Source organism: Mytilus californianus, unplaced genomic scaffold (assembly GCF_021869535.1).
Source record: "Mytilus californianus isolate M0D057914Y unplaced genomic scaffold, xbMytCali1.0.p SCAF_8, whole genome shotgun sequence".
NCBI classification, from domain to species: Eukaryota; Metazoa; Mollusca; class Bivalvia; order Mytilida; family Mytilidae; genus Mytilus; species Mytilus californianus.
The window spans coordinates 46089323-46114533 of NW_026262734.1; the positions used below are offsets into that span (position 1 = coordinate 46089323).

Below are 25211 nucleotides of genomic sequence, written 5' to 3' on the forward strand. Positions count from 1 at the left end.
TATGCAATGTCTGTAACTGTTTGATAATAGAGTTGATATAAGAACCCTGCAAAACAGACCAGAATTCATCTTTTACTTTGTATTTGAAGGTTCCAAAATCAATCAAAGTCTTATACATATACAAGTATACGTGAAATTGCATACGGTCGATTTCTATCCGACGCAGCTTATATGTTTTTCATGTTGTTGTCATCAAAGAATTCATCAAAGCAATTCGAATAAATAGAAAGAAATTTGCATTAAAGATTAATGAAAACTTAACGGTCGTATGACACATTCATTTTACAATCAACTATCTATTTAAAATCTAGTCCTATCCAATTTATTGAAAACAATGTATTTATGCAAACTTTCAATGCATCAATCAGTTGGAACTTTAATTTCAAGCGTTTCACTGCAGATTGTAGCGTTACACTGAAGACATGACAAAACTATTTAACGTCAGATTAGGGTGTCTTGTTGGTATAGTTTGGGTTATTTACGTTGCAAATGGTATGTATTCACTAAATAATAATCTTCATTTATCTTTTTATAAATTTCAAAGTATGATAAATTAATTTTTTTTATTTCATATTAAAATAATACAAATTTGATTGAAAATGATTCCGCATTTCTGATTTTTGTATTTGAGCTATTTTATTTGTCAATGGTCATGTTGTTATTTTCCGTAACTGTATTGTGTATCATTTGTCTAGAAATCATAGTGTTTTAAATTCAAACTTATATATCTTTATTCTGTCATGTATTAGGGTAGGGGAATTTTCGTGAACTGATGGTTTAGAAACAAGTAATAGCTTTTCTAAAAAGCTTGCCGTTTTATAGCTTATTGTGTTGAAATTTATTTTTTTTGCTTTTTGTTTTGTTTTGTAGTTTCATCCATTCAGAATATTACTCTGCATATAAATTTTAATTAGAAAAAAAAAGTAGAATAGAGTGAAGGCCACTATAGTATTTTAAGGGTTACAATTTTCATTTTGACAATGTGCGTGGTGATTTTTAACCCCTGGACTGTGCTTAATTTTTATATTATTTACGTTTTGGACTGTACGTATTTCGGTAGACTTTTTTATAAATCAATTTTTCAGTAGACAGGTCAATTTTACTCTCTGTCTGTTTGGTTGTGTTTGAGTAACGTGTGATCAATATCTTTTATAAGTTGTTCAGATAAACCAACTCACAAACGTTTTAGATCCCAATGAATCTTTATTATACAGGAAATAATTGTCCCTATATCCTACTTAAGCAGGTTCCAGAAGTGTTTATGGATACATAGTTCCTGCGGGAAAAGTTTTAAGGAGTAAATCGGTTTGAAGTCGGTTCTGAAAAAAGTTGACAAATTGGCATGTTATGAAGGAAAGTAAATACATGTGTGACTCTCTGACCGTTACTTTCTGTCTTTATATTGGTCTTCTTGTTATTCTTATTTAGCTTTGTATCAATCCGATGAGACAACCCCTTTTCAACTGGTTTTTACAGTTAGTTCTTACATAATAGAAAAGAAAGGATATGGGGTTATCCATCCAGGACACAAAATCAGTACATGCACAGCAAAAACAAAATAGCAAAGGAACTTCGCTTTTATTGATGTATGTTGCGCTATAACACCACTGTCCAAGGTAAGGGTTGGGTTGGGCGCCCGCAAACATAGTTAACATCGCCATAGTCGCTTTATGCCTGTACCAAAATCATGATTCTCAATTTCATTGTGTTCGTTTGTTGCTGTGTATTATACATAAATCAATGACATGCCGTTGGTTTTGTCGTTTGAATTTTTTTACTTTTGTCATGTAGGATCCTTTTAGAGCTTGCAATGCGGTATCAGTTTTTTCATTGTTAAATACCGTAGGGTGGCGTATATATGCTAACATCTATGTCATTTTGTCACTAGTGGATAATTTACTCATTAGTAATCATATCATATCTTCTTTTTTTATGTTATGAATATTGGACTGACTAATTTTCTGGACCGTTGCAAAACATATTTACTAAAATTATGGTTTTAAACATTTGCCAGCACTATTCATATGCATCGATCAAAGTTCAACTATATACCATTTGTTGTCAGAACATTATAATACAAACATGTACATGAAGCTGTAACTGTTGTTTTCTCAGTTCGTTCTTGTTCATTGCCTTAAGTTCTCCTTAATTTGTGTGTTTAATTTTGATATTTAAGGGATTTTGTGTTGATTGCATATTTTTAAAAGTCTTTCTAAAATTATCCATAATTATCTATTTTTCTGAAAATTTAGGGCTTGAAATATTGTAAAGACATGTATCCATTGAAGAAACCTGAGTGCTGGCCCTGTTAAGCTTTGGCGTTTATTTGGTTGCTGTCTTTTTTATGATACCCTACATCTCCTTTTATTTACACAAATAAATCTGGCAATGCTTTAAATATTTTTACATACATGTATACCTGCTTTCAAAACACCTTACGGGACTGAAAAAAAAACATGCCACCAGACCTGTACCAACGCCTATACGTTTAAAATACCCCTTCTCGAAAAAGTTACTTGTATTAATCGTATTAAGTCTTATTATTTCCCCTTTGGAAGCTAACCTTAGAAGTAGACCGTTTTGTCATCAGAACTTCACTGTTCCGTGATGGACGTTGTCGTGATAATAAATTCGACACACGTTTACATCAACCCACCCCCTCTTCTATATTATTCTATAGACCCGGGATAAATAAACATTAAAATTAATCGAAAATAAGTCATTTGAAAATACATGTTTTCACATTTTTTTTATACTTTTGAATTATATCAGTTAGTTGATACTTATATTTAATTTTTGTCAACTACAGAAAGAATCATACTCGATCCTTCCTATAAATATTTTTATTAACGTAACCATGGTAACATGTGTAAATGGTTCTGCAAAATCACGACAGTGTGATTCTTGATATAGCGTAACTTAGTTAAATCACTACGTGTGCATTTTATACAAAACAAAATCGCTAATGTTTCGGCTTTTTATAGATAAGTGTGAAATACTATTATCCTGTATAACGTTACGCATGTGTGATAACTGTAATTCTATTGATGCTTTGTTTCTCCGGAATTGATCTAAAATACACTAAAAAGTTAATTAAGAATACGAAAGTTTAAATAATATTTATAATTATCTGATGCAAACACAAATGAATGATAAAGACAGAACAAAACTCAATTAATTTGAATCACTTTTGGGTATGACCTTGTCATACTTGCGTCATTAAAATATCTATTTTACACTTCACTATCAACTTGATTGAACACTTCATGACCTACTATCATGATTGTCTCGGCCTTTCTTACGGATACGCTCACATATAATAGATGCACCCCAATATTTCCCAATGAGACGTTATTGTATAAGCTAATATTTACCAATTAGAATCCCTTAACATATTTACCCCATTGTGACGTGCCGCGTATGATTATTTAGACCTGGTCTCATGTGACCCGGTAATTAGATAATAACAGGGAAATTTGACTATCCGGTTTTGTGGGATGATTTATCAAAAATATTTATTATCGACCGATTTTAACAGGTTTTTTTCAAACATCCAACATTTAAAACTTTTATTCAAAATTTATTTTTTTTTCATTTTTTTTTTTTTCAACATTCGTATTTTAATATTCAACATTCGATTCCAACCTTCAACATTCGATTTTCAACATTCAATATTCGTTTTCAACATTCAACATTCAAATTTTTTATTTTTTTTCAATACTCGATTTCAACATTCGTTTTTCAACATTCAACATTCGTTTTCAACATTCGTTTTCAACATTCAACATTCGTTTTCAACATTCGTCTTTCAATATTCAACATTGGATTTCAACATTCAACATTCGATTTTCAACATTCAACATTTGATTTCAACATTCAACATTCGATTTCAACATTCAACATTCATTTTTTTTTTTTAAACATTCGATTTCATCATTCAACATTCGTTTTTCAATATTCAACATTCGTTTTCAACATACAACATTCGTTTTCAACATACAACATTCGTTTTCAACAGTCGTATTTCAATAGTCAACATTCGATATCAACATTCAACATTCGTTTTTCAACATTTAACATTTGATTTCAACATTCAACATTCAACATTCAAAAATGTTTTTCAAACATTTTTTTTTTTCAATTTTTTTTTTCATCATTCGATTTCAATAGTTAACATTCGTTTTCAACATTGAACATTCAAATTCAACATTGAACATTCGATTTTCAACATTCAACATTCGTATTCAACATTCAACATTCGTATTTCAATATTCAACAATCGATTTCAACATTCAACATTCGATTTCAACATTCGTTTTCAACATTCAATTTTTGAATTTTTTTCTCATTTTTTTTTTAACATTCGATTTCAACATTCGTTTTTCAACATTCAACATTCGATTTCAACATTTGTTTTTCAACATTCAACATTCGTTTTCAACTTTGAACATTCGATTTTTTCAACATTCAACATTTTAAAATTTTATTCAATTTTTTTTTTTTTTTTTTCATTTTTTTTTTAAACATTCGATTTCAACATTCAACATTCGTTTATCACATTCAATATTCGTTTTCAACATTCAACTTTCGTTTCCAACATTCGTATTTTAATATTCAACATTCGATTTCAACCTTCAACATTCGATTTTTAACATTCAACATTCAAAACTTTATTTTTTTTTTCATTTTTTCTTTCTTTTTTTTTTTCAATACTCGATTTCAACATTCGTTTTTCAACATTCAACATTCGTTTTCAACTTTCAACGTTCGTTTTCAACATTCGTCTTTCAATATTCAACATTCGATTTCAACATTCAACATTCGATTTTCAACATTCAACATTTGATTTCAACATTCAAGATTCGATTTCAACATTCAATTCTTTTTTTTTTAAACATTCGATTTCAACATTCAACATTCGTTTTTCAATATTCAACATTCGTTTTCAACATACAACATTCGTTATTCAACATTCGTTTTTAACAGTCGTTTTTCAATATTCAACATTCGATATCAACATTCAACATTCGTTTTTCAACATTCAACATTTGATTTCAACATTCAACATTCAACATTCAAAAATGTTTTTCAAACATTTTTTTTTCAATTTTTTTTTTCATCATTCGATTTCAATATTTAACATTCGTTTTCAACATTCAACATTCAAATTCAACATTGAACATTCGATTTTTAACATTCAACATTCGTATTTCAATATTCAACATTCGATTTCAACATTCAACATTCGATTTCAACATTCAACATTCAAATATTTTTTTTTAAACATTCGATTTCAACATTCAACATTCGTTTTTCAATATTCAACATTCGTTTTTTCAATATTCAACATTCGTTTTCAACATACAACATTCGTTTTCAACATTCAAAATTCGTTTTCAACAGTCGTATTTCAATATTCAACATTTGATATCAACATTCAAAATTCAACATTTGATTTCAACATTCAACATTCAACATTCAAAAATGTTTTTTAAGCATTTTTTTTCAAATTTTTTTTTCATTATTCGATTTCAATATTTAACATTCGTTTTCAACATTCAACATTCAAATTCAACATTCAACATTCGATATTCAACATTCAACATTCGTATTCAACATTCAACATTCGTTTTCAACATTCAACATTCGTTTTTCAACATTCAACATTCGAATTCAACATTCAACATTTTTACATAAATATTGCAGGACTAAAGAGAAAAAATAAACCATCAAATGTTCATTATGTATATGTAATGTTATTTCTTAATGTTTTCTATATTAATGATTGTTTATACTGGACCTAATCAAGTATTGCCAAGTGTTGAGCTATATTAATGAAGTTTACTCTTGAACTCGAATACAATATTCGTCAAAGCTGAAATTCGATTAGATATAGTATTGTGTAGTTAGTTGCGAAACTGCTGTAAACAATCAAAATTTATTATAGAATGCATAGAGTAGTCCTACTAAAGGCGTAATAAAATCTGTAAGAATTACAAGCAAATAGTACCACGCCAATATTATTTATTCTACAACTCAATCCTTCAAATGAAATTAAATCTTGCATGAAATAAGACGGTGCTAAGACGTTGTATGATGTTTTTGGACCTGGTTGAGGCGTGGAACGTCAGAAGGCAGTACATACAGAATACATGGAAATTATCGACAAAGACTAAGGTTGGCAAGGTTCGGTCTCCAAATCGTAATAGTTTCCTTGTCAGTTAGATAATTATGTATCATTCGTTTCATTATTTATTTTCCTCCAAGAACATATAAATGTCATTTTATTTTTATTTATTTGTCCTCACCTTAGCACCAATATCCTAACTTCACCCATTTATGGAGTATACATTTCTCAACTCATAAGACATTCAAGAGCTTGCAGCTGCTACTAAGACTTTGTAAAACGTCATCAATGTCTGAGCAAAAAATTTATGAGCCAAGTATTTGTCAAAGAACGTCTCGTCCTTTTTCTCAAAAAGTTCATTTGAAAGTACCAAGACATAATAGATAAATAGTCAGTGTCTACTTCACAAATAATACAAGATGGTCTTGAGTTATAGATTATAGGTGCTGAAGTTATGTTTTGTTTTATTTACTTTCCTTGTTATTTGCCATCGTGTTATTATGTATATTTTGGTCGTATGACTTCGACGTGACTCGGTTTTTATGCATCCCATATTCGGGTTTTTGACTATTTAACTTTGGACATTCCTAGTGCAGGTTAGTCTTGAGGTGCTATTCGGACACAGAGGGTTCAGTGTCGTTTCTATTTTGTTTACTCTTGTTTTTGTATTTCTTAATTTTTGCTTTATCGAGAAAGTGTGTACTATATATATAAGTACTATTAACGACAAAAACATTTTTTTGTTTACGTCATTGTCAAATTTACACCTTTTTTGTTGGTGTGTTTGTTAGATTAATTTGTATGTTTAATTTGAATTTTTTGTCAATTGTGTTGCATGTCCGTGATGTGTGTTTATACAGTTTTGGCTGCTGGATCCCAATCATTGTCAAATTTAACCTACTATGTATGTGTGGGTTGCTCACCCAATTTTGTAAATATAGCGAAACAATAAACAACTGTTATACAAGTGGGAAGTTTAGCTAGCCATAAAACCAGGTTTAACCCACCATTTTCTTCAGAAAATACTTGTACCAAGTCGAGAATATGGCAGTTGTTTTCCAATTGTTCCGTTGATTGATAGCGTTTATTTTTTTTTAGTTTTTATGGACTAACCCTTTTCTGATTTTGCCATGTAGTTCGGTATTTTGTTATACTTTTTTATTTATAGTAATATGAAACTTCAAATTTAAAAAAAGTTGAATATGTTTTATATACTTGAATGGCTAAATTTTACTATAAAAACAAGTGAACGTGAATTTTCTTTTAAAAGAAAATCCTTTATATTATCAAAATCTTCATAAATGTACCGATATTGAATTATTGTCTTCCCAGACACTAATTCCCCGATATTTGCCCGTATGCAGTGACCTTAACTACGACCCCTCTAGTTGTAACTTCGACCACCGCACAGGGCAGGTGCAAGGGGGAAACCGTGATGAAAGAATGTAAACAAACGTGCTCTGGAAGGTAAATAGTAATAACAGATTCTTAAAGAACAAATTTAATACAACAAATCATTTAACAACTGTAAAGGAAAAGTTTAATTAACAAATGGGAAAGCATGGAAAATATAAAAAAATGTCACGGCTCTTACAATTCACTTATTTGTCACGTTTTCCACGTGCTCTGTGTTTATTGATTATCAATGTCACGATCTGGTAATCTTCGGCAACAAGCTCGAAAGTTAATTAGCTTGCGATCAACAATCACTGAATGAAATATTATGCGTTGATAATACGTTATAGATTCGTAATGTATATAAAAAAAACATGCATACAAGACTTAGTTTAGTATATATGCATGCATTTGTTCAAAAATTTTGATAACATTAAAATTGCAAGAAACTCGTTTTGTATGACTTTAAAAAAAACCATGGAGCACAAATGGAAAAGTTATTTTTTTTTTGAATTTTTAGTTTTTGACGACATTTGTTTGATGTACTTATGATGTCTCAATCTCACGCTATTCCTTTTTTTTAATCATGGAAGCTAATTCATGTAAAAATGTTGAAATGCACATTGGATGAAATGTCAAATGATGTGTTAAAATGCTGATCCCTGGGATCATATGCAATAATTTTACTCCAAAAGTTAAATGCGCATGACAAAAAGCAGTTGTTGAAAGTGAAAGAGCGTAGCTACAAGGGAGTTATCGTTGAAATATTTATGAAGAAGAACTGATACGGAAACGTATGGGTTTTGCTTTATTTGTCTGAGCATGGATCTATTAAGAGTTCGACACCAAAAGGTAACATCGGTGCAATTTTAGAAGAAGAGGGAATGTATCATTTAAGTCTAAATATAACATGAAGGGAAATGTTTGGAAAACGTAGGTGCGATTTTAACCACAAAAGACCAAGAGAACAAAACAGACATATAAAAGGCAACATGCATACCTGAAAAGTGAGGCGGAAGATACAAAAGGGATCTAATAAGACAAACAAAAGCAAATGATACAGTGCCTTTTGTTCGCAATTTGCTTTTTGTCTGACAATGTTTATTGTCCGAAACATTTTGTTTTTGTCAGTTACCTTTGCTTTTTGTTCGTCGGTTTTTGTCCAATTGCTTTTTGTCCGAATATTGTGCATTTTGTCCCCAACTTTTGCCTTTTTTTTCCAATTTGTTTTTGTCCGAAAATTTTGCTTTATATCCGACACTTTTGATTTACAATACTGTGGTATTAATATATTAATTCATTCAAGACTTTTATTTTGCTTTACATTTATATGAAAGGAGCATTAAGTGTTTCACAATTGTCTGTCTATGTAGGGTTTATATAAAGGCTTTACCTGTTCTGCAATTACCATTTTTTAATTATCATAGATCCAATACTAGAAATAGTCTGTATATTTCATCACCGCAGTAACTTTTTTTACCAAACCAGACATGTGGTCATCGTAATCAAGTGTAATCAATTACATTTTTGCAATAATTGCATTACATGTATGTTTCATTTGAATGCGTAATTTTGATAGGTTGACAACAAACATGAGGCACTCACTCCAATGTAATATTTTATAATACAACAGCTATGACTGAACTTGATATCCGTGACAATGTTAACTTACTGCACTGAAAAAACAAAGGAAACGCGTGATATTTCTCTTAATTCGTAAAAGCTATGATCGTGTGCACATTTTTACTATGGAGCGCTTCATTAAAAATGTGCTCTGGTCAACGCTTTTACACCCCAAATAAAATTATGAAAAGAAGCATTCAATTCTAAAATGTAATCAAATGTAATCAGTAATCATAAATTTTTTAATTACAATTTGTCGTAATTTAATCGATTTCACTACCAAAAAAGTTGCAATCAGGATAAATATTATATATAAAACGGAAAATACATCGGGATATAGATATTAAAAATTGGTCAAAACCTTTACTTAGAACTATCACAAATAAAAAGATTTATCATGGAATTATGATTACAAGTACAGAAATTTTATAAAAAGTGGTAAAATATTTCTCTTTTGGCTTAAATGACAAATTAATAAAGGACCTTCTTCGTAGTCTCGTGGTATCGTGCTCGCCTCGAGTGTGCAAGGTCGTGATCCGTTCCCAGCGTGAGTCAAACCAAAGACTTAAAAATCGGTTTTTGCTGCTTCTTCGGTAAGCCCGCAGCAATTAGAAGTAAGAGCAAAGCCTGGTCGGCTCGGTGTCTAAATAATGTGCATTTCTTCCTGCGGATAATAAGCTTTTGAACTAGCACAATGAAAATCCCGCTAAGCATGACGTAATAGTACAAACGAGGGCAGCATTCATATCGCAATAAAAAGTTCTTGTCCTTAATATGCATTTAATTTCCGGCTGGACGTTTAACAGACATACATCATCATACAATTATACTGTTGTTGTTCAATCGCTGCCATTTGTATAGACATTCCAACGAAATTTGAAAGGTTAAATAAAGGAAAGCGAAATAAAAAATGTTGATAGCATTTTGCATCAAAAATACATGCTGACTATTCCAAATGTATCATTCTGTGACTTTACAAAGATTTTGAATATCATAAAAGCATCCAATTTTCATTTTAGTTTTTTGTTATATTGTTTTTTTTTTTTTGCCTTGGAGCCTGTAACAGAGAGAGCAACAACCAAATTAAAACAATCGTATACCACTTTCCGAAACTTGCATACATTCTGAAACATTGTTACTCTTACAACAAAGAAAAAAGAATGAAAGCAATAAATACGATGATCGGATATCTGATTTTTTCATGCGTTCTCTTTCAATAGCATCAGGCACAAGTGGTTACTTTTTGATAACTCTTAAGCAAATTGTGTGTGTTATACAAAATGATTTAACGGCTACATCACTGTAAGAAATTCCAATTCTCTAGGGTAGTTTTTTATTACTGACTTTATCTAAAAAATTATTATAATTATTTTTGTAAATGAGCATTAGTATATATAATTTAAAGAACAACAAAAATGTGTCCATAGTACACGGATGCGCCACTCGCACTTTCATTTTCTATTTCAGTGGACCGTGAAATTGGGGTCAAAACTCTAATTTGGCATTAAAATTAGAAAGATCATATCATAGGAAACATGTGTACTAAGTTTCAAGTTGATTGGACTTCAACTTCATCAAAAACTACCTTGACCAAAAACTTAAACCTGAAACCCCAAATCTTTAAAAGTGGGGCATAAAAATGAACACGTACAGTGTCAAGTTGGGTTTTTTTTTTTTGGAAGCCTGTTAACGTCATGGTATTGCTAAATTTCAAGTCGTTTTGACTTAGTAGCTCCTTATAACAAATTAGTAACTCGTTATAACATCTAGGCAACTCGTTAAAATGACTAAAATAATTTAAATAAAAAAAAAAAAAGAAAAAAAAATGAATAAAAAATGATGATATCGAATGTTGAAAAAAAAATTAAAAACAAATAAAAATTTTGGAATTCGTTTTTAAATGTTAAATGTTGAAATTGAATGTTGACTGTTGAAAACGAATGTTGAATGTTGAAAACGAATGTTGAATGTTGAAATCGAATGTTGAATGTTGAAAACGAATGTTGAATGTTGAAAACGAATGTTGAATGTTGAAAACAAATGTTGAATGTTGAAATACGAATGTTGAAAACTAATGTTGAATGTTCAAAAAAGAATATTGAATAATGAAAAACAAATGTTGAATGTTGAAAACGAATGTTTAATGTTGCAATCAAATGTTGAATATTGAAATACGAATATTGAAAACGAATGTTGAATGTTGAAAACTTGAATGTTGAAATCGAATGTTAAAAAAAAAAAAAATTGAATGTTGAATGTTGAAAACGAATGTTGAATTTTGAAAAATAAATGTTGACTGTTGAAATCGAATGTTGAATGTTGAAAACGAATGTTGAATGTTGAAAATCGAATGTTGAATGTTGAAATCGAATGTTGAATATTGAAATACGAATGTTGAAAACGAATGTTGAATGTTTAAAAACTAATGTGGAATGTAGAAATCGAATGTTTCAAAAAAAAAAAAAAAATAAAAAAAAAAAAATAAAAAAAAAAAATTTGAATGTTGAATGTTGAAATCAAATGTTGAATATTAAAATACGAATGTTGAAAACGAATGTTGAAGTTGAAAAAACGAATGTCGAATGTTGAAATCAAATGTTGAAAAAAAAATTAAATGTTGAATGTTGAAAACGAACGTTGGAAAAAAAAATTTGAAAAAGAAAAAATATTTAACAAAAAAAAAATTTTTTGAATGTTAAATGTTGAATGTTGAATATTGAACCAACTTGACATCCGTGCGTGAAAGCTGAAATGTATATATCGATCAAGTAAAGAAACATACACACTGTTATAGGGAGAAAAGCATTTTATTGTAGTGCTTGATACTGAAAAATAGTTCATTTAAGGATTCGGAAAGGTATTCCAAACTATAATAAAATATTTATCATCACAAGGGTTTCTTATCCTTTGAGGAAATCTCTGAAAGTGGGTGTTTTGTCCAATCTTCACGGCAAATATGTTGCTGTTCCAGCAGCTAAAGCATAAAAAAACATTGTTTTGATGTGCAGAATTGTCAACCAAAGATATTGGAATTCCCATAGAGTCTGATAATACCACTGTAACACAATCTGCTTTTACGATTGGAGAGATTTTAGAAAATAACAATTTCGGTCTCTTTTACTTTTGTTTCAACATAGAAAAAGAACATTGAAAAGCTCTATCTTAATATTGGATACAAATACTGCACAAAAATAAACAGCGAAGTATATAGAAAACAACAAAAAACAAAATGACATAATCAAAGCTTGTTTTGTAAACAACCATGGATGAGTTTAAGTTGTCGGAAAGATATTATGCATGTTGTTATTGATTCACCAAAGAATTCATGAAAGCAATTATAATAAAAAGATAGATGCCTGTCTCAAAGATTAATGAAAACTTCTTGATCGTATGACAAATTCGTTTTCCAATTAATTCAAAATTGCGGACTTCATTACGCAAGAATTGCGTCAGTAGGATTAAGTCGTAGACAGTTTAAAGTCGATGATACAAAAAATACTTATAGGAAGACCAATTCGAAATATGTGTTCTGTCCTATTAACAATAGACATATTTTCGCAGGTCTTAATTTTAATAGCACCTTAATTCACCGTCCGATTTATTTCTGGGGTTTGTGTTGCATATGTTGTAGTTTTGGGTGTAGCTCTTTCTAAATGGCACCGAAATGACAAATGTAAAACAATTCAAACGAGAAAACAAATCGCTACACAGCAACACACCACGACAATCACTGAATTACAGGCTGCTGACTTTGGACAGCCGTATACAAAATGTGGCCTGGTTAAACATGTTTGCGAGTGCCCAACACATACCCTACATTTGACAGTGTTGTAAAGCACAACATAAAGACAAAATATAAACATCAGTTGAAAAAGGCTCGACTCATCAAGTCGACACAAAAAAAACATAAATCATCTAACAATAGGACTTAAGACACAAAGTACAGATCTAGTAGTACTTGCAGTTACTGAAAGCTAGTTCAAATCCAATAAAAACTAACAAAAAAGCAAGTATCTAAGACTAGAAAATCAATCAGTACATACCCAATGCATTTAGTGTAAAGACCTCATAAACAGTGACCTTGTGCAATGCTAAATATAGGTATCGACAGAATGAAGGACCGTAAATGTTCATAGCGTCTTTTGATGTTTTTTGTTTAAAAAAAATGTGATATCCCACAGAAAGGGTATGATGATAGTTTTTACTGTAATGCAAAACGTTTTTGGTAGTTATGCGCTTGATAATTTATCAAAATCTTTCTGAAATAAGTTTACATGTTTGGGCTAGAATTTTGGTCTCGTTAAAGAAGTAAAAGAGTGTCATTATGCCGCTACCATATTCCGATAACATGTGATGAGAGCCTCTTTGAAGATGAGATAAACCGCATTTTCACGATATTCTACATTTTCATTTTTTCATTTTTTTTTTACAGGATACCAATACCAAATCGAGTTAAGCACACCAGATTCTGGTCCTGTCTCAATTATAGACGGTTTCACTTATATAGATCATATCAAATACTTGAATAAGTATGGACACTCTGGAAATTCCCTCATATTCAAATTTAGTTGTGACGGTGCTCGAATAATATTACTAGAAACCACCAGCAAGTCGACAGATCAAGGAATATATGAAATTGTCTTGTATCCTAAATCACGTCCAGAAAAAATTGTTGTGCGTCGTAACAAAGATGGCGTTATTGAAGATCTTGTAAGCAGCTTAATTCCAGGACTACTTGAACATGTTGATTGTCCTAACTTTCATCCAATCTGGATAGCATGGGCAAATGGATTTTTTAGCCTCGGGAAGGGGCTATCTCTTTATGTGAATAAAGTCCACAACTGGACAGATCCGGAGCCTTTTGTCATAACGTCAACCGGGATAATGACGTCATATGGTGCTTCTGGGAAGTGGATAATTTACATTGAAGGTAAATCGATTTAGTATATGTATTTTTTATACAGCTTGTTTCATTCGAATACAATAAAATCCTGCATAGGGGGTATATAAAATACTAAATTACTTCTTTCACGTTTTCTCGTTTTGACATCATTGTTCCAATCCAGCAGCCTCGTCAAGTGCTGTCTTTTTTTTAAATATTGAAGAATTCTATTAGTCCTTTAAATGTTTCGAGCTAATGGAACATATTTGGTATTACCTTTGGTTTTTCGCAGAACTCTGTTTTTTTTACAGGTTGGCAAATGGTGAAGGTACCTGGTGATCCAGTGATGGTTATTATCTTATATGCAATGAAATATTATGTGAAATTTAGTCTGTAGTACTAGACAGGATAAAACTTTACTCGTGCCAAGTATTTCTTTATTTGAAACAAAGATATATTCTGCACAATTTTTTGAAAAGTGCAAAGGAGTAGGTCCAGTAAGACCCCTTTTTGGCCCCAAAATATAGCAGTTTTACAAAATTGTTAAAATGTAAACTTTAAGTTATTTATTGGTAAGAAGAATACTCCTGCTACATAAATATGGGCTGTTTTTGACAATACAATGCACTTATATCAGGTACTAGCATCCTTTAGTCAGGCTAAATTACTGAAATCTTCACAATTTTGGCATTTTAGTTAAATTTTAGACGGTTTCCGTCTAAAATGAAAGTGGCCGCATTTGTGTTCATTCTTAATATTGAAATGTAAGTTGTATTTGATGATAATACATAACATATATAAAGGTTGAGGATGAACACGGATGCGGCCACTTACATTTTTGACAAAAACCATCTGAAAAGTGACATTTTTTGCACATTTGATAAATTTTTCTCATAAAGCTTGAATCGGAGCGTTTTAATGACTAAATCAGTTAAAATCTTTCACATAAACTAATAGAATCAACTGAAATAGACACTTAAGTGTTCAAAAAGTGTCCAAAATCCTTCGTCATATGAACCTGAAATTTGAGGCCAAAATCGGCCCTTACCGGACCTACTCCTTTAACAAAGACTAATAGGGGAAAAACAATGTCGGTATTACACCTATTAAGTCTTGAAGCTTTAAAAAAAGTCTTCCTCGAAAATTTTTGACCTTATTTCATAGAATATTAATTTAGAAGTCGATCTTTTATTCCACCTTGATTTAACGTTTTGAGCCATTTCAAATCAAATTTTCGTCATTCAAATCTTTTATCTATATATCTAACTCAGATATTCAGATCATCAGGAACCATCAGTTTCTCATTCCAAAATATATCTTTAACCTCACTTTGTATATTTTGGAATGTGCTACAGTTATCAACCTAGCGAAGCTGAAAGCATGCCTTCTTTTGGGTTTTTGCCTATATGTACTACACCGTTTTCTCTCAAGCAGCGGGTACCTAATGCACATCAACATAGTAATTGTAATTTCTGACAATTTTGTGGATTTTGTAGTAGTGGCTTGGGTTGTTGTTTAAAGTCTGTGAAATCAGAACATGCAAAAGAGTAATGAATATATTGAGATTTGTTAACACCATAAAATGTTGCAATGTATATGTTACAACGATGAAATAAGAAGTTGATAGTGGGGAAACTAAAATCATCACGTTTTTCAAGGAGTCTAGCTTGGTGAAGTCCATCTATGCTAATTTTAAGAAAAAGATCAAGACACGAAGCAGACCTTCAGTTACATATTTGATAGCAAGTTCACTTGGATTTTTGAGATTCTAGTTATCATATAAACAGTGGCACTCATACCACATCTTTTTATATCTATAAATACTTCTCGTGTTATAACAGTAAAAATGAAACTACAACTATCATAAAGGTTTTTTTCTTATTGTTTGTTGCGGTCTTTTCTTTATTATACTTCTGTTTTTGTTTTTCGTTTTCGTGCCAGTAGAGTATTTGCAATCAATTTTTGTTTAAATCAATCCGTGATATGTACCTTCGTTCTTTTGTAGAGGCGTATCTGTCATATTCACAATTTACAAGACAAAAGACAATGAAGGACTGGACTAAGGAACGCCAAAACTGTCTTGTTATACCCATTTTCATTATATGATGTGCATTTACCTTTATACGATGTGCAAACATCCTTATATGATGTGCAAATATACTTATTTGATGTGCAAATATACTTATATGATGTGCAAATATACATATATGATGTGCAAATATACTTATATGATGGGCAAATATCCTTATATGATGTGCAAATGTACTTATATGATATGCAAAAATCCTTATATGATGTGGAAATATTCTTATATGATGTGCATTTTCCCTTATATTATGTGCAAACATCTTTATATGCTGTGGTTGTGTCATTATATTATGTTCTTGTAGCATTATATGATGTGGTTCGGTTTACTTCATTATATGATGTCAAAACGTCCTTATATGATGTGCTTTCATTGTTGTTATGGTCAATGAACATGATTACGATTAGAAAATGGTTGAGATTTCAAAAGAGATAAACATTGGCACGTTGGTACCTCGTTTTAAAGATGAAAAAATAACATCTTATATAATCGTTGGAGAATTGTGAAAATATGAATTGCAAAGTTTAGGTTTTATCGATGGGTCTACAATAATTAACATATGGTTAAAGTTAATAAATTATGGGTCCTCGACTGTGTATTGAGCACCTGGAGTTCAAATATTTTATCTACCAGAGGATATTCTGCATTTTAGTTTTGAATGCCAGTTTACTGTTTCTGATCTAGCAGCTACAGCCTCGTATCAGCTTCCGAAAGTGCATTTTATAGAAAAAATGAGACAGTGCAATTAAACAAAAATTAATGTTTCAAACATTTCGGAAGAAGATTTAAATCAATTAATACTGGAGCTAGTTGAAGAATTTCCCGGCTGCGGCAAAAATATGATAAAACAACTTTTATTGCAAGACACCAATTTAAAAATCACATTCGTTTTAAAAGTATCTCCTAACAATAGCTATAAAATTATCTACTCATGGATTATTAAACCGGTATGGATGATTGATTGATTGATTGATTATTTGGTTGATTGATTGGCGTTTGACGCCACTTTCAACAGTATCGTGCTATTTCGAGGCGGTCAATTTATATTGGTGGAGGAAGCCGTAGTGCCTGGAGAGAACAACCAACCTTCGGTAGGAAAACTGACAATTCTAGTCAATTAAGATTGGAGTCGAGCTTACCTGCCATCTTGTGCGGGACTCGAACTCACAACCTAAGTTTTGACAGGCTAGTGATACAGTAGTTCTATCTACTTAGACCACTCGGCCACCGAGCCTGCCCCCCCCCCCCCCCCCCCCCCCCCCCCCCCCCCCGGTATGGATGAAAGGAGATATGGGCTGAACTTCAACTCGGTGGATTACATTTGCGCGCAGCTATTTATTAAGTTTTCGTGCATTTATTTTACAGCTTCAACTAGATGATGATGGATGGATGCTTAACGTACAGCGGCAAATTAATATTCATATTCAGGACAAGTACATGTTAATGTAATATGAATATTTACCCTGCTTTGTACTAGACCGACCTGCTGAGCCGGATTTTTAACGTGCCAGTTCGCAAGGCACCACTCCACAGGCAGACATGTCACCTTACCCGGACACATTATTCTGATTCCGAGCCGAACAGTCTTTGCTCTTACTCCTCAATGCCGCGTGCTTAGCGGGGAAGCAAAAAATACCAATTTTACAGTCTTTAGTCGGCCGGTATTCAAACCAATGACCTCCCGCGCTCGAGGCGAACATGCTACCGCGAAACCACCGAGTCGGTGCTTCAACTACACAGTAACCCGCAATATAAACGGTTTCGTGGGAAGCCGCTCATATATACACCCCCAGACTCAAGGAATCGAACTGTAAACAGGTCTAAGGTACTGACCATTCATCTCTTTTTTTTGGGGGGTGGGGCATTTTTTTTTTAGATGTTTGATTCCAAATTTCTTGAAAAAGACTTTGTTTATTTCAGAAGGAAGCTAACAAAAAAGTTTGTTTCCATTGAAAATGAGGGAAAAAATAAAACAATAATGAAATTAAATAATTAACCTTGTTATTGAAATAAAAGTTTATTTTTTATAAGTCGAAAAGTATGTTTGTCCTGAGCACAAGGAAATACACATGCTCCCGCCCACAAAAGATGAATAGTCGGTGCCTAACCAATCTGATTAAGATATAGATCCTCTGTCTAAGCTTTGGTTACAAGGATCTGACACCACTCCATTTTACTTTCTGTTCTGGTAATTATTACATCAGCCGATGAAATTTCATCCTTCAAATTTTGAAGGTGTGTATCGATCCGACAAAACCAGAGAATCACAAATGGTCTTTAAAACAGAAAATAGAATGGAGCGTTTTCAGATCCTTGTAAGCAAAGCTTGGACACACAAGATCTGTATTTTATTCAGATTGGTGTCTTAAAAGAAAATAAAAAGTCTTTATTAATTTATTGTTTACTGAGGCCTGTTGGTCTCATACAGATAAAGAGTTGTGTTGTTTTTTTAAAGTGAAGCGCTGCAGAAGTAAAATCAAGCGCTATAGATTTGAAGTCAAGCGCTGTAGATATAAATTTCCTTTACATATCCAGCGCTGGACTTTACATCTCAAGACCAACAAGGCTCTGTAATTATTAAAGCTTGAGGATTGATGATGTTAAAAATACCTTTTTAGCTCACCTGGCACAAAGGGCCAAGTGAGCTTTTCTCATCACTTGGCGTCCGTCGTCCGGCGTCCGGCGTCCTGCGTCCGTCTTCCGTAAACTTTTACAAAAATCTTCTCCTCTGAAACTACTTGGCCAAATTTGACCAAACTTGGCCACAATCATTATTAGGGTATCTATTTTAAAAAATGTGTCCGGTGACTCGGCCAACCAACCAAGATGGCCGCCATGGCTAAAAATAGAACATAGGGGTAAAATGTAGATTTTGGCTTATATCTCTGAAACCAAAGCATTTAGAGCAATTGACTGGGTAAAATTGTTTATCAGGTCAAGATCTATCTGCCTTGAAATATTCAGATGAATTGGACAACCCGTTGTTGGGTTGCTGCCCATGAATTGGTAATTTTAAGGAAATTTTGCCGTTTTTGGTTATTATCTTGAATATTATTATAGATAGAGATAAACTGTAAAACGCAATAATGTTCAGCAAAGTAAGATCTACAAATAAGTCAACTTGACCAAAATGGTCAGTTGACCCCTTAAGGAGTTATTGCCCTTTATAGTAAATTTTTAACCATTTTTCGTAATCTTTTACAAAAATCTTCTCCTCTGAAACTACAAGGACAAATTTAACCAAACTTGTCCACAATCATCATTAGGGTATCTAGTTTAAAAAATGTGTCCGATGACCCCGCCCGCGAACCAAAATGGCCGACATGACTAAAAAATAGTACATAGGGTAATATGCAGTTTTTGACCCCTTAAGGAGTTATTGCCCTTTATAGTCATTTTTTTACAATTTTCATAAATTTTGTAAATTTTTGTAAATTTTTACAAAATATTTTCCACTGTAACTACTGGGCCAAGTTCATTATAGATAGAGATAATGGTAAGCAGCAAGAATGTTCAGTAAAGTAAGATCTACAAACACATCACCATCACCAAAACACAATTTTGTCATGAATTCATCTGTGTCCTTTGTTTAATATGCACATAAACCAAGGTGAGTGACACGGGCTCTTTAGAGCCTCTAGTTTTAAATAAAGTCTAGTTTTCTAACAGTAACTTTTATTGTCATACAGGCCTGTAAGGCCATGTGAGCTATTCCCGTCATTAAGCACACGTCGTCTGTAAACTTTCCAATTCACCTTCTACTCTGAAACCACTAAGCCAATTTTAATAAATTTTTGCAAGAATAATGAATTGAAAGTCCTATACAAAAGACCTTCATTTAGTTCCGATTGGTAAAAAATAATATCACCAGAGTCAATCTTTGAATTTGGCAGGTCAATTTTTAAAAATCCTCTCCACTGAAACTGCAAAGCTATGTGTTTGGAACCTCTATATGATTAATGATGAGTAGACCCCTTTCAGCGATTACCATTTACTATTGATAGATTGCCGATACTGGTCACAGTGGTGGTACATAGTTTCTATTGAAAAACAACGGGAAATAGTATTATTAAACCACTTTTTTATTAAAAAATTGCGCAGAATGTCAAGATCTATACCTACATGTACTTTCTATTTCCACCAAATTTATTCCGGCGATGAATCATTGTAGGAGTAATTGGCTTTAAATAATAGTTTTTGGGTAGAAATGGTGAGCAATACACGATCTAGAGCAATGTCCAAATAGTTAGCCCTACCTTTCATATTGATTTTGGATAATGACTCGAGTATCTTATTCTTAATTTAAACAAATTTGTTCAAGTAAAAAATAATGTTTTGTAAACATTCGTCCCTCCGAGCATTCTTAAATTGTGAAACCTTGAATAATTTATTTTCGATAAAGGTACAGTTTGGGGAGATTCATTTTGTGGCGGCGGCTTTTAATATTTTGCGTTTATCTTGAAAACTACAATAGATTTAAAAAAAAAAAGAATAGTGCAATGAAAACAGTCTGAATATGCTCTTTAGTAAAGGTCCCATTTGGGCAATTAGGGCTCTTATGAGTTTTTTTGTTTTATTGCCTATTATCTTGACAACTTATGTATAGAGAAACATTTCCTTGCAAAATGGTATCGACAAGAACAGATTTACAAATAAATAATAAAACATGACTGAAATTATAAATCAACTACTAAGGTTCATTTTCAATCATTGGGAGGGAGACGTGGTAGGACTAACTTTCGTAATAACAAAAAAATGCATTAAATTTCTAATGCAGATTATGTAAGTATAAAATATTGCGTCAGTAGTGGATCTAGAACTTATAGTGTGGAAGTTGTTTGCGACATCAGGGAACTTAATTTGGATATACCGGTTATGGTGTCATTGATATTTACCACACCTTCATTCAATTTTAGCTTCAGATGAAAAATACCTTGCTAGAAGAACATGTTGAAACTTAGGAATTAGGTCTTAACAATTGAGGTGAGAGGAGCGAGGCGTAAAAAAATGATGTCTTTCGAGTCAAAAATTATTTTTTTACTGTAAGGGGGAGTGTAGGGTATGGGTCGAACCCTTAACAGTTAGGGCAAGTATAGACACACCATTCAAGCTTGATACAGCTCCGAATTTTGATTATGATTAAATATTTGACACAGCATAGGTTTCTGACACAGAATGAATGTGGTCTAAGATCTTACAAAGTTGAAATTGGACATTTAGATATGGGAAGATGTGGTATGAGTGCCAATGAGACAACTCTCCATCCAAGTCACAATTTATAAAAGAAAACCATTATAAGTCAAAGTACGGTTTTCAACACGGAGCCTTGGCTCACACCGAACAACAAGCTATAAAGGGCCCAAAAAATTACTTAGTCTAGTGTAAAACCATTCAAACGGGAAAACCAACTGTCTAATCTATATAAAAAAAACTACCTATAATATGGTCCAATATCCAAAATCTAATTATATGGTTAGATTCAGCATATCAAAGAACCCCAAGAATTCAATTTTTGTTGAAATCAAACAAAGTTTAATTTGAACCCTTTGGACCTTAATGTTGACCAATTTGAAAACGGGGCTCAAAATTAAAAAAATATCTATATCACGATTAGATTCGGCATATCAAAGAACCCAAATAATTCAATTTTTGATGAAATCAAACAAATATTAATTTTGGACCCTTTGGACCTCAATTTCGGACCAATTTAAAAACAGGGCCCAAAATCAAAAATCTCATTACACGGTTAGATTCAGCATATTAAAGAACCTCAAGAGTTCAAGACTTTTAATTTAACCCCATTGAAATTGGTCAAGAAATAAGCAATTTATACAGTATTCGAAAAGTATTGTTTTTGCCCCTAATTCCTTAACGGTTAAGGCCATAACCCCCAAAATTAATCCCAAACTTCCTTTTTTGGTATGAAACCTTGTGGTTTAATTTCATATAGATCCATACACTTATACACAAGTGATTGTCCTGAAAAAATAAAATGCTTGTTTTTTGCCCCTAATTCCTAAACAGTTAAGACAATAACCTCAAAAATTAATCCCAAACTTCCTTTTGTAGTATGGAATCTTGTAGTACAATTTGATAGAGATCCATACACTTATACTCAAGTTATTGTCTGGAAACCAAATGTCTTCGGACGACAACGACATCGCCATACCATTATACGGCCGCAAATTTATAAATATAAAAAATTGAATACCACCTTTCCATTTCAAAAAAATTTCAAGACCCCTCTTTATTTTCTCCTAACCCCTCTTTTTGGGTTTACAAATAACTGGTCCCTTATAGGAGTCATTACCCTTTCTATGTCAGATTTTTGCCCATTTATGTGTCCTTTTTTACTAATATCTTGAAAAAAGTAAGATATAAGGAGAAACTGGAACAGCTAAAATGATCAGCAAGGCAAAATTTACAAAAAATGAACATACTTGAAATTTATGTGCCAACTTCTTCATTTGTTCTTATAGAAGAAACTGTCTCTAAATAGGAAAGACATTTTCAATTGAAATAAACTATAATGTTCAAAAAAAGAAACGCATAGCTCGGATGAATTTTTCAAAATGCAAAATATATATTTTACAAGGTAAAATGAAACGGTCAATTGCATCTTCGAATTTTTACAGGTAAGTTTTAAACTTTAAATGCCCGTTCTTTTGATTTGGATCTCTGCCACATGAAATTTGCGACTCGCTAAAATTGCATATGACCTCTTTCGCCGCGAAATTTTGCTAACGTTTTGTCACGAGAATTTTGTGGTCAACTCAACTGTTACACTTTTACGTATATAAGGACCAAGTTTTAAGATTTAATTTCACAACGCTAAAACGCTACCATGCCAAGGTTGGACCCTGCTATTTGAAATATTGTCATCGGCCGTCTCCAGGCCGGAGTGTCCCAAAGAGAATTTGAACTAAAAATGTTAACCAGAGCACAATTTCGCGACTTTGGAACATATACCAGCAGACTGTCTGTACTAAGGACCGCCGAGGAGTAGACGACCTCGCCTAACGACTATCGCTACATCCGGGTATTTCATTTACGGAATCTAACCGTTGCCGCAACAGCCACTGAAGTTAGGATACCAGGATTGAGAAGAATCAGCTCACAAACAGTCCGCAATCGACTGCGACAACTTGGCATTAGACCCAGGAGGCCGTATTTTGGATCCGTTTTGAGGCCGTTACACAGACGGAATAGAGTCCGATGGTGCAGCAGATTGAGGGGTTGGACATTCCGCAACTGGCGCAGAATCTGGTTCAGTGATGAGTCCCGTTTTATGCCTCAGGAACGTGATGGAAGAACTCGTGTCTACCGGCGCATGAATGAACGTTTTGCTTCCTCGTGTGTCCAAGAAGTGGACAGCTTCGGTGGAGGAAGTGTCATGATGTTGGCGGCTATCTCTAATGACCGTAAAACGGAATTGGACAATGTTCCGGATAATTTAACGACTCAAAGGTGCAGAGTCGAAATTTTCCAACCTCACCTTATGCATGTTATTGACCGGCAAAGGGAGTTATTCCAGCAGGACAATGCTAGGCCTCACACAGCGAGTTAAACAATGGACTACCTTGATCAGAATAACATCAATGTGCTTCCTTGGCCTTCCAAATCACCGGACTTGAATCCTATTGAGCATCTACGGGACCAGCTGGATAAACGTGTGCGCCAGCGTCAACACCCGCCTCAGACCCTTGATCAGCTCCCACAAATGTTGCAACAGGAATGGCGAGCAATTCCACGCAACAACATTAGAACATTGATAGCATCTATGCCGAGGAGATGCGTAGCAGTCTTAGCAGCGAGAGGTGGTCATACACGGTACTAACTTTAATGGCACCGGAAGTAACTCTAATTGTGATAAATTGACTTTTATTCATCGATCTCGAAGGAATTGACTGTCCTCTTCTCAATCGAACACGTTTTTAGTGAATATCTTTATTAGTAATTGTAAAATTTTCATTCAAAATACATGTATTAAAATTCTTAAACATCCATTATGCGTTTCTTTTTTTTACGAGTATATTTTGTTTACTTCCCTTATGAAACAAATAATGTCTTTTTCAAGAAATAATTTGGAATCAAACATTTAAAAAAAAATCCCTCTATATATAAACTGACCACCTCCAAATAGCACGATAGTGCTGAAAGTGGCGTTAGATACCAATTAATCAACCAATTAATCAATCAATTATCCATACTGGTATAGTTATGCATGAGTGGAAAATTTTATAGCTATTGTTATGAAAAACTTTAAAACATGACTGTGATTTAATTGGTATAGGAAATGAATTAAGATAAAGCAGCAATTCACAAAGAGGGAATACATATACCGGTATAGCTGTCTTTTGCAAGAAAAGTTGTTTTATCATATTTTCGCCGCAACCGGGAAGTTCTTCAACTAGTTCCTGTATTAATGATCAAAATCTACCTCCGAAATGTTTGAAACCTTGATTTTTGTTAAAATGCACTGTCACATTTTTCCATAAAATGCACTTTCGGAAGCTGACAGGAGGCTGTAGCTGCTAGATCAGAAGCAGTAAACTGGGATTCAAAAATAAAATGCAGAATATCCTCTGATAGATCAAAAATTTGAACTCCAGGTGCTCAATACACAGTCGAGGACCCATAATTTAATAACTTTAACCGTATGTTCATTATTGTAGACCCATCAATTAAACTTAAACTTTGCAATTCATATTTTGACAATTTTCCAACAATTATTTTAGATGTGATTTTTTCATCTTTAAAACGAGGTACCAACGTGCCAATGTTTATCTCTTTTGAAATCTCAACCATTTTCTAATCGTAATCATTGACCATAACAACGATGAAAGCACATCATATATGGACGTTTTGACATCATATAATGAAGTAAACCGAACCACATCATATAATGTTACAAGCACATAATATAATGACACAACCACAGCATATAAAGATGTTTGCACATAATATAAGAGAAAATGCACATCATATAAGGATATTTGCACATCATATAAGTATATTTGCACATCATATAAGTATCTTTGCACATCATATAAGGATGTTTGCACATCATATAAGTACATTTGCACATCATATAAGTA

At 32.6% G+C, this 25211-nt stretch overlaps 1 long non-coding RNA gene across 3 annotated transcripts in view; it reads left to right on the forward strand.

The window, feature by feature from the left end:
• LOC127711138 (uncharacterized) overlaps positions 1 to 25211 on the forward strand; it is a 94234-nt gene that overhangs the window by 68052 nt on the left and 971 nt on the right. For 2 of the 3 annotated variants that reach the window (XR_007986510.1, XR_007986511.1), the window contains exon 2: positions 13578 to 14075. This is a non-coding gene — a long non-coding RNA (uncharacterized LOC127711138). Of the gene's footprint in view, positions 1 to 375; positions 493 to 13577; positions 14076 to 25211 lie in introns of those variants that run through there. The other variant, XR_007986509.1, reaches the window with a different exon arrangement.